At 39.9% G+C, this 11,959-nt stretch overlaps 1 non-coding gene across 1 annotated transcript; it reads right to left on the reverse strand.

Moving 5' to 3' along the window:
* Positions 1-11,475: 11,475 nt before the first annotated feature.
* On the reverse strand, positions 11,476-11,580 carry LOC117286742. The gene has a single exon (XR_004517860.1). It is a non-coding gene; the product is annotated as a U6 spliceosomal RNA (small nuclear RNA).
* Between the last annotated feature and the right edge of the window lie 379 nt (positions 11,581-11,959).

An 11,959-nucleotide genomic window follows, 5' to 3' on the forward strand; every position in this document is an offset into this window, starting at 1 on the left:
AAATACCAACTTACAAAATCAATCCCAGCCTCTGCTGATTGGAAGGAAAACCACAGTATGCTTCTTCAAGCTGCAGTGACAGGGCTACGGACTCAGGAAGATGGTAGGTGAGAATTTGTGTCTCTACTGGCGCAGGTGAATTTACAGCTGGATTGGAAGAACCACAGTCTAGCTAGCCATCCTCAGTCCCAATTAACTTTGCAATATAAAAGAACCAAAGATGACACTTCAAGAGACAAAGGTAAAAAGACTCCTTTGGCCCATCAATCTCCACCTTAATCTTGTTTCCATCTTTCCACCAAGATGTGATTTTGAACTTAGAAAAGTAGGGTTTCAGGTCTTCTACATAAAAGCAGGATTTTCTAGGTATAACTTCTGCAGAGACCTCTGAGGGGAAGGAATCGGACTGTTACCAAAGATTTGTGTTCTGCCTCTTTTAGCTGTCTGATATTGGATGAGCCACTTAATAGTCCTGCCTCAGATATATCCGATGGGGATAATTTTCCTGTGTCAGCATTACTGTGAAGATAAAAATAGTCCATAGTAGCTGGAAGAAATCACATAACGTACAATAATAAACAAATGTGAACATTTTACTAGTTTGGTGTTCTGGAAAAGTCACAGCAAGTAAATAAAATATGGAGAATAAAGTAAATAAAATAACAAGAGTTTTATTAGCATTACAATATTTTCACTCTAGACCAGCACAGTAGCTCATTTCTGTAGCATCCAAAGCCTGGTCAGCCTGATCTTAAGGCTTCATAAGAATAAGTCATCAGTGTGGACATTAATCCTACATTAATAAATCCTACATTAATGTTTACCCCAAAATGCTTGGGTATAACGAACAGACGTGAGGTACCACAATGGTAGAAGAGAATAACTGTAATTTAGTTGTCTGGATTCAAGTGGCCGTTAGACCACAAACTAACAGCATGAAATTAGCTACTATATCCTCTATTTTTTGCAGAATATTTGCAAGATCAAATGGGAAATCCCTGTAAAATGCTGAGAATAGTGCTTAGCCTTAGATCATATTAAGTGTTTGTTATTTGTTTAAAGAGTTGCTATAAATGTAGAATTTGGGAGAAATGATCTTTCTTACCCTTAGTACTTAAATTTGCAAATGGAAGTCACCTCATCTCATCTCCTCATCTCGTATTTGTCACATTCTTCCAGAGGACATTTTACCTAGAGTTGACCTTCTGGGGCACGCGTGAACTGTTAAAAACTTACAAGGGGTGATCAAAACTGTGATGTACATTTCACTTTAAAGATTTTATTAGAGTAAGAGATGCATTGTCATTCACGTCCCTCAAAATCCTTCCTTTGTATCGAGTGCACTTTTGCCATCATCCCTGGCACTTTCTGAGGCCGTTCTGGAAGTCTTTTGTGAGTCTTTACAAAGTGTGACCAAAGTGTGGAGACGGCTCCTGCCACCACGTGCCACCCAGGGGAAGGTCACCCAGGGGAAGGTCAGGGCTTATTCGACACACCCGGCACCGGGTGGCTTCCTGGCTCTTCCCCAAAGGCAAAATAACCATGAAAAGTAAACATTTTGACTTAGTTCAGGACATTCACACAACTGTGACAGGGCGACTGAGTAGTCTCACAAAAGAAGACTTCCGGAAACGCTTCGGAAAGTGGCAGGAATGATGTCTATTCAACGCGAGCTGGATTTTGAGGGCAGATGAATGGCAATGTGTCTTTTACTCCAATAATTAAAACAAAATTTAAATATTTACTGTAGTTTTGATCATTCCAAATGTACCTAATGACAGGTAATTTACTGAGTACCCATTGTATGCCAAGAGTCATTCGCTGTTTGGTATATCTGAGGTGGGCGTTGTCCCCCCTTTATTCTTAAATCGGAGAAGCAAACAAAGCATCACACACCACCGAGTGACCTGATCAAGGCCCTTAACTAATGGCGCTTTCATCTGAGAGCCTCCAAGGCCTGTGTCCTTTAGTCCATAGGGCCGGCATCACAGAGGGAGGCAGAATCATTCTTTTATACCCCCAAATAGCAAAAGAAAACCATGTATTCCGTATGCCATAGAAGTTCTTGAAGAGTTACGGGTTGACTAAATGGTTTTTGTAAGCCAGATCACACCCCAGATTTAAGACTAATATTAGTATTTAAACAAATATTTAAGAAGAATTCTCTTGTAGATTTTTTTTTCTGAAAATGTTTTGTAAATAAAATTTAGGTGTTACTGAAAATGAGGCTTAGGCGGTATATTCATAATAGCTTAGCCGCTGCTGTTTTAACATAACAGTCATAGTAGTATAGAGTAGGTTCATTTTTGAAAAAGTAAATATGATTCTTTTGAAGATACTTTAGAGGAAGGTCCATTAATTTTTTTTTTTTTGTACCGGAGATCGAACTGGGGTCTTTCTGCTTGCGAGGCCGACGGCAGAACCACTGAGCTAAATCCTCAGCCCTAGGTCTATTAATTTGACAAGAGGAAACTGACCCCCTAAGGACAGTTTAAATCCTAGCAAGCTAGGTACTCATTTTAGCCACTAGAGGGCAGCATTGGCATTGGAATGACAACTATTTCCACCTCAAATTGAAAAACTGCCTAAAATGCAGACGATTTCCACATTTATAATAGAGCAAATGACTTGGTGCAACAATTTCTTATGACAGGAGACACCATATGGTTGTAACTGGGATCCTTCTGTGGTACTGGCGGTGTACATCCTGAAGCGAATTCTTACGGCTGGATTGCTGGTGGATTACCCCAGGCCCCAAACCAAATTCATGTATCCGAGGCTGGAACCTCTGGCTCTCACTTTTCCACTTCAACTTCTGCTTCCCTTTGCATCTGTGGGCCTGCTGGAGAGTCCCCGAGTGAATTTCCTTCCCTTTCCCGTGAACTACAGCCGTGACCTCCACGGAAACTGATGCTCCGCTTCGTCCCTGAGGAGTTGAGCCCTTGTCACAGACGTCCCCGGAGCCTTGTGAGGTGCCTGGGGACTGCTGTGCGTGTGCCCTGCAGCACCGGCAGGAAGAGAAAGTCTTCCTGTGGCTACAGTCACCCTTCTGCTTGCCGGAGAAGCTGGAGCGAGGATGCAGTTGCGTTCACCTGGAGCTGAGTGAGTGGACAACCTGTGCTGAGCGGGGTTTCCTGGCTGCCGGACTTTGTTTATTGAAGCCTCCGGGAGCCCCTGGCAGAATTTTCAGCCTGGAGAAGTGAGTACCTAGGGCAGATATTTAGGAGTATTAATAACTAGGACTAGAAGAAGATGTGGTTTTTCCACAAAATGGAATACTACTCAGCCATAAAGAATGGAAAAGCACATCTTCTTTATCCAGTCTCCAACTGAGGGGCAACTGGGCTGTTTCCAAGTTGTAGCTATTACAAACTGTGCCGCTATAAACATGGGTGAGCATATATCACTGTGGTACGATTCTTTTGGAAAGACACCCGGCAGAGGGATGGTTGGGTCCAATGGGACCTCTAATCCTAGTTCTTTGAGGTATCTCCATATTGATTTCCACAGTGGTTGCGCCGGTCTGCACTCCCACCAACAATGGAGAAGGGTTCCTTACTCCCCATAACCCCGCCAACATTTGTTATTGGTTGATTTCTTGATAGCAGCCATTCTTTGTGGGGTGAGGTGGAATCTCAGTGTTGTTTTCATCTGCATCTCTTGAATGACCAGTGATGTGGAACATTTTTTCATCTATTTATTTGTTGCTTTTACTTCTTTGTCTGAGAAATGTCTGTTCATTTCAGATGCCCATTTTTGAATTGGGTCTTTATGTTTGGGGTACCTGACTTTTTTGAGTTCTTTATATATTCTAGATAATAGTCCTTTGTCTGAGGAGCAGCTGGTAAAAACTTTTTCCCACATTGTAGGTTGTCTCTTAGCTCTGTTGGTGGTTTCTTTTGCAGTGCAAAAGCTTTGTAATAAGATGAGATCCCAGTTGTTGTTGATTCTTTGCGCTAGTTCCCGTCCAGAAATTGTATTTTGATATTGTGTATCCCATGATTGTAGATTTTTAGGCAATTGAAAGAAATATTGCAGAATGATCTCTCATGCCCTCTATCCAGTTTATGCTGATGGTAAACTCTTGCAAAACTAAAGCACAATACCCCAATAAAGATAACGACATTGATGTGTTCGTGATACAGTACATACCAAAGATGCCTCTTGTTGTCCTTTGATTGCTACAGACATTTTATTTTCCTCTCTTCCCCCTACCAAACTCCTGGCAACTATTATTCTGTTTAACATTTTTATAATTTTGCCATTTCAAGAATATCATAAAAATAAAGTTATACAGTATATAGACTTTTGGGATTGCCATTTTGTACTCCACATATTCCTCTGGTAGTTCCCGCTAAAGTGTGATGTTTCTCAGGTGAAGGGAGGGCCACAGGTATGAGGAAAAAATGAGAACGGAGATCTGTCATGTAAAGATTCAAGATCCCAATGATGAATGTAACTGTAGTGTATACCTAAAATGTACCAATAAACTCAATGAAAAAAAAAGTGTGCTGTTTCTCAATGGTTTACTCCCTTTTCACTGCTGAGTAGTATTCCGTGGTGTGGATGCACGACTGTGTATTCATTTGTTTACAGACATCTGGGTTATTTCCAACTTGGACTATCACAGATAAAGCTGCTGCGAACATTTATAACTAGAGGCTTGCATATACATGGTCTACATTTCTATGAGATAAACACCCATGAAAACAGTTGCTGAGATTGATGGTAATTTCATGTTGAAATTTTAAAGAAACTGTCAAATTATCTCCTAAAATAGATGCATTCCTACCAGCAAAACATGACTGCTCCAGTTTCTCCTCATTCTCAAGCAGACTTGATATTGTCATTTTTAAAAAATTTTAGTTATTCTGATAAGTGTGCATGGAAGTCTATCGTAGTTGTAATTTGTTTTTCTCTAATGGCTAATGATGTTACACATCTTTTTGTGCTTATCTGCCCATTATTCTCTCTCGGAAAAAAATTAATCATGTTACACATTTTCCAATTGAATTATGATTGTAGTGATTATTTTTTACTGTCGAGTTGTGAATGTTCTTTGTACATTCTAGATACGAGCCTTTTGTCAAATATGTAGCTTGTAAATTATTTTCTTGCGGTGTTCACCTTGCCTTACTTCCTCCTAACAAAGTCTTTCCTAGAGCAAACATTGCAAATATTGCTGAAAGCCTATTTCCTTTTATGAATTGTGCTTTCGGTGTCAAATAGAAGGACTCTTGGCCCGGGCCTACGTGCTAAAGATTTTCTTATACATTTTACTTAAAGTTTTGTGGTTTTATGTTTGATGTTAAAGCTATGACCCATTTTGAGTTAAATTCTAACTTTTCAATGTTTGTGTTTGTTTTTGCCTGTGAGCATCCAGTCGATCTAGGACCAGTTGCTGGAAGGACAGTTCTTCCTCCTTTGAATTGTTCTCACGCTTTTGTCAACAGATCAGTCAAGTGTACCCATGAGGGTCTATTTCTAGGTTTCCAACTGTGTTCCATTCATCCACGCTCCTGCCACTTGCTCGTGCCACAGTCTTGATGACCACATAGAAATCTAGGAATCCACTAGACTGACTTCTCCTGCTTCATTTTTTAAAAATTGTTTTTAGCTGTTCTCTTTCATTTTCATAGACATTTTAGAATACTTTGAACTGTATCTACCAAAAGACTCGCTGAGATTTTGATGGACATCTTAAAAGCTGTGTATCCACTTGGAAAGGATCAATATTTTACGGTCACCTGTGAACACTGCACATCTTTCCATGATTTCTTTCATCAGCCTTGAATAATATTCAGCATGCAAATACTGTAATATTTTGCTAGATTTACACCTCTGCATTTGTTTTTGTTGCTCTTGAGCAATACTAAGTGATGTTGTATTTCAGCTTCCATGTGTTGAATTGTAAGTATGGTTCCAAATGTTCCCGGGAAGCATATAAGAATACAATTGCTTTTTGTAAATTTAACTTATTTATATTCTCTCCTATAACTGCAGGCTCACTTAGTTCATGGAGCTACAGGGTGTGTGTGTGTGTGTGTGTGTGTGTGTAGATTTCTTGGGATTTTCCCCAGAGACCATGATATCCTCTGAATCAGGGACAATTTATTGCTTCCTTTCCAATCTGTAGTCCTTTTATCTGCTGTTCTTGTTTTATTACACTGGCTAGAACTTCCAGTAAAACAGCAAACAACAGGGGCGGCAAGGGCAAACTCACTTTGTTCCTGATCTCAGGGAAAAGTATACCCTTGAGTATGATGCTTATCGCCTCAAGAAAGCACCCCTCTATTTGTATGTTTCTGGGTTTCTTCAATATCATTAACAGATGGTAAATTCTATCACATGCATTTTCTGTATGAATTGATAGGATAGTGCTGCTCATCTTTCTGGGCCTGTTAGCATTGTGAATGACACTGATTTTTCAAATGTTGAACCAGGCTTACATCTGTGAAATAAAATCTACTTACTAATGGTATATAATTCTCTTCAGTTGCATTCATATTTAAAGGACTTTTGACATCTATATCCATGGAAATATTGGTTTGATATATACAGTTTTGCTTAGTTTCACTCTCAGGACATTATTAACTATATACATTGAGTTGGAAAAGTGTTCTCTCCTCATTTATTTTTATCTTTATGGGCCGGGCATCAAATCCAAGACCTTGTACATACTAGGCAAATGCTCCACCGCTGACCTACCTCACGTCCTCTTTCTAAAATGTCGGTGGAATTTTCCAATGAAACCATCTTGTCCTGGTGATTTCTTTTGTGAGGTTGGGAAGTTTACGATTATGAATTTGATATTTTAAAGAATTATAGGGCTATTTAAAATTTATATTTCATATTGAATAAGTTGAAACATGTATTCATACAAAGATACTCCTGGTGTTCCCTCACCATTTTTTGATGTCTGTAGTATCTGTAATGACCTCTCCTGTTTTATATCTGATAGTGATAATTTATATCTTTTCCTTTTCTTCCTTTTTTCAGTCTAACTTGAGGCTTGATAATTTTAATGATTTTTTTTTTCAAAGATCAAGTTTGTGTTCCACTGAATCTGAAGGGGCTTAGTCACCAATGTAACTCTGCTTTGTTTCTGATTCCATCGTGACATTTTTTTCTTCTGAGTTCTCTTGACTCTTTTTCTTAGATTCTCTTGAGTCTTTCTCCCACACAGTTACCATAGCATCTGGAAACAACAAGCTGGATTGACAAATCCTATGACAATTGACCAAACTTCTTGGAACCAACAAAACTTTGCATAGATGATCCTGAAGTAGTGGCAGGAGGTAAAGACTAGGCAGACCATGGCCAGACCAAGACCGCCTGGAAACCCCTTCTCACGTGTAAACCTAAGACTGCAGTGAGCACTTGGAAGACAGAAGTTAGGTCACCAAACCTCTGTTCTTCCCAGTGTCATTATAGGGAAAATAAAGCTCATGTCTTGCCTTCCCTACTCTTTTTCTCTATGACTGGCTTTCTGGGATGGGTAGCTGAGCCTGGTCCAGCGAGGGAGAACCTTCTAGAGATGAGTGTCCAAACATCAACCCCAAATCCACTTATTTATCACAAAACGCCAACACTGCAATGAAACCTGAACACTGAGGTTTTAATTTATTTATAAAAAAACAAAAAACAAAACCCACAAAAAACTCTTACTTTAGCATCTTTTTTTTTCCTTCTTTTTGGGTTTTTGAGACAGAGTTTTGCTATGTAGTTCAAGCTGATCTTGAACTCACTATGCAGCCCAAGCTGTCCTTGAACTCATGGTGATCCTCCTGCCTCAATGTCCTGAGTGCTGGGATTTCAGGCATGCACCACCACACCCAGCTTACATTAATATGTTTTGTCTTAAAACAGAAATAGCATGTATGCCATAGGTTCATATCAGTGGTTTAGTCCACTAAAACTCTGTGGAGTGATGTTTTGCCCTGACTCCACTAACAAATTTTGGTAAGCCAGCCAGAAGGCCATTTTCATGCTTTAGGGCAATGGTCACTTGTAGCCAGCTGACCCTAAATGGAGATGAAGGATTGAACAACCCCATGCAGCTGCGGAAAATCACTTTTGTTTGGGGGATTTCTCTTTTCACCTTGGGCTGGCATTTACTGCTCTTTCTACTACTTGATGAAACAGCGTGGCCGTAAGTTTGAAATGGTCTTTCCCATTAAGACTCATAGGGACCCAGTTTAGGGAGGGTGTTCACCCACCCGCGGCAGGGCAATTACAAACTGGGATGGAATCCTGAAGGAGGGCTAACTGCTCAAGGCCACAGGGAGGGTCCCTTTTGGACTTGTACACCCTTTCCTCCTTCTGACTTATTAATTTGGGAGAACTCTTCCTTCTTATTGTAATGGTTCCCCAAAGATGATAGAACCCTTCCGAAGCATTTATGCCACCCTCTGTGCCACTGGAGCTCCCATACAAGTTTTACCCAAGATAATAGTGATTTTGGATGGGAAATGCCTTGTTATGAATTTGGCTAATGAGCAATCTCAGATCCTTCATCAAGCTGATCCCGCAAACACCCCAGATCCAGCAGATCCAGCACCACTGTGACAGGTAATCTTGACTGCCTGGCCGGTTAGTAAAGCACAATTCTGGGCATGTCTCTAGGAGGTGTCCGGAGGTGAACGGTACGTGGGCCAGCATCGTATTTGATTTCCCAGCTGCTGTGAATGTGAGAAGTAAGTTTCTGCTCGTCAGTATATAACACTGTGTTAGAATAGCTTGAATAAACTAGGAAAAATGACATGGTATGCTTTTATCTTTCACTTTCAATCAGCACTTAGTGTTTTATCTAAAGCGAATTTCTGTACACAACTTATACTTGGATCATGTTTTAAAATCCATTCTGTCAGCTTGTCTTTTGTACTTAGTAAATTTAGACTGTTAATATTTAATATAATTCTTGGCATGCTTGGACTTGGTATGCTTGGTAGGCACTGTTGTTTTTATAGTTCTGTTTTTTGTTTCTGAATTTTATGTTTCCTACCTTCCTGTGGAATAACTTTTCAAAATTTTAGATTATCGATGACTTTCTGATACATCTGACTATGTAGTTTTAATACCTAGGTGATAGTAGCAGCCAAAGATACACCTGCTCAAGCAGCACTGAGGTTTTCAAAAATGAATGTGGATTCTTCCTTTTTTCCCTTTCCATTCCAGCTGGACCACAAGGCTATGGGATGGCGTCTCAAATGAGGGGAGCCCCTCCCTCTGGTTTCAATATGGAGTTCTGGGCAGATAGTTCTTTTCTTTTACATCTTCCATGTCGCCTCCATGGAGTCTAAAGAGAAATTTGCTGTCATTCAGTTTTTTCTTTTCCCTATAGGTAAGGAATAATTTGTTGCTACTTTCTAGATTTTTTTGTTCTTGTAAGTTTGACTTTGGATTGACTTAGCTTTAGATTTGGTCATTTACGCTGTTTGGGATTCATTTAGCTTCTTAAATCTGCAAGTTTATGTTACATCTGGGGAATTCTCAGCTATTATTTTAGTGCTTTATAACCCCATACTATTTTTCTTTTCTGTGTGGGACTCCACTAACATGAACATTGGACCATTTTGTGGTCCTTGAGGGTCTATGGTTTTCTTTTTTCAGTCTATTTTCTCTATATTTCTCAGAGTTGGTGTGATGATTAATTTTGGATGGTAACCTGACAGAATTAAAGAATGCATATGGTACTGGTTTTATAGATTTGCAGACTGCAGAGTCACCAGGTAGTTCTCATGAAGACTTCTTTTGAGATTTTAAAGGGAAGCTGGGAGATCAGGCCAAAGACTGCACATCATAGAGCCCCAGCAATGGCAGGACAATGCCTAGTGGAACTGTGAGCATGTTATGGTTGTGCAGCATGAGTCACAGAGAGGCAGTTAAAACATGCATTACCCACTGCAAAAAGCTGCAGGCAGTGTACAGAAAAGCTCAACAGAGCAATCAAATAGCCTGTGACCAGCGGAGCTGGGCTGGGCTGCCCAGTGCAGTGGAGGTTGACCCTCCACTGAGATAATGTGTGCAAGACGCCAGGTTTGGAACTCGAGGATTTAATATCAGTCCTGCTGGATTTTGTTTTGGGGTTAATGAATCTTTTCTCTTTTCCAACGTCTCCCTCCCAGAATATTTATCTTGTGCCTATTCCACTATTGTGTCTTGGGAGTACGTAGATTGTATAGGTTCTCCCAGCTGAAAGAGTTTGAAGAGTTTGTCTGCCTTGAGTCTCAGAGATAGCTCTGTGCTTGGACTTTTGAGTGATGCTAGAATAATTCCAACTTTGGGGCATGTGGAACAGAATACATAATTTTCATTGTGAGGAAGTCATGAGCCTCCAGGCAAAATGCTATGGTTTGGTGTAGTTTGTCTCCAAAGGATTCAGGGACTGGAATCTTGGTGCTCAAGGTAGCCACGTTGGGAGGTAGTAGAGAATATTAAGAGATGGGCTGAGAGGGGAAGGTACTTGGTCAGGAAAAAGCTTCCCTCAGTGGCATTAAAGCTGCTCTTTTGGGAACTCCAAGCTCTTGAATGACTGAGTCTGCAGGGTGAGCTCTGCGCCTGACTCACTCCACGACTTCTTGTCTGGTGTGTGATCTCTTCCTCCCACCTGGCGCCTGCCATAAGCTCAGTACTTACCAGAGTCAAGTTGACACCAGCGCCACGCCCCTGAACCTCCACTACTGTGACAAAATGAACCCCCTTCTTCATAAAATTAGCCTGCTTTAGGCACTGCATTTTGTTGTAATACAAGAAAACACTCTAAGACATTGGTTAATTTTTATTGTTTAAGCTTTTGGATTCACTGATTTGCTTTCTCTCTCCTCTCTGCTGTGCTTTTGAAATTACCCATTGAGCTTTTAATTTTGGTAGGTGTGGTTTTTCAGTTTTAAAGTTTTCTGTTTTGCTTTTTCAGTTCTTCTACTTTTTTGCTGGAGCTTAAAAAAAAAAAACAAACTCCATAATTGCTCATTGAAGCAGTTTTATGACAGTTGGCTTAAAATCTTTTTTTAAAATAGCAAAACATTTATTGGCACCTTTTAGGCATACGTAACAATAGCACTCATCATTGGGAATTTGCACCTATATATGGTACATCTCACCCCTTTTTCCCATCTCCCTTTCCATTTTGTGCACTGTATTATTGTACATGGGGTTGTACATTGTATTGAAATACAGCACAAATATATTGACTTTCACCTTGATGACACGTTTAACCCATTTAAATGAGTAGTCAAATAAAAAATATGCAAAACGTGAGGAATTTCCATCTTCAGGTCCCTTGATTCCATAAATGACAGTATCATTTCACAGTTCACAAAACATTTTCAGCATTTTACTCCAACTTGGCCACCTCTCTTGAGAAAAATGATATCCCCATAATCAACATCCTTACTCTTTTTTTAATGTTTCAAAACATTTATAATTGACTTGTTAGTGTGATCACAGAGCGAGATTCCTGATTAAGCACGAAAAATAAATATGGAACACTTCATGAGTTTGCGTGTCATCCTTGTGCAGGGGCTGTGCTAATCTTCTCTGTAACGTTCCAATATTAGTAATGTGCTGCTGAAGTGAGCACAGCACCCTTACTCTTAAGAAACTCATGGAATTGGTGATTCCATCCCTAGAACCTTGTGAAATTCACAGCTTTGATGATGATTTGCATAACATCTTTTTTTTTTTTTTTCCTTCTGGACACAGGGTCTCTCATATAGTACAGGGTAGTCTTGAACTCACTATTTGAACTCATGGGATTCTCCTGCCTCAGCCTCCTGAGTGCTGGGATTATAGGCAAGTGCCACCACATCCAGTTTAAATCCCTCTTTTTCTTTACCAGCCATCACAGTGTACCACTATGGCTACACTAGATATGTCGACAAAGTTTGAAGAAAGTCACTGTTATTTTCACTGTTGATACAAATGAAGAGATTTAGCTGTTTTTTTTTTTTTTTTTTTT

Source organism: Fukomys damarensis, unplaced genomic scaffold (assembly GCF_012274545.1).
Source record: "Fukomys damarensis isolate Sample0158 unplaced genomic scaffold, DMR_v1.0_HiC HiC_scaffold_2, whole genome shotgun sequence".
Taxonomy (NCBI): Eukaryota; Metazoa; Chordata; class Mammalia; order Rodentia; family Bathyergidae; genus Fukomys; species Fukomys damarensis.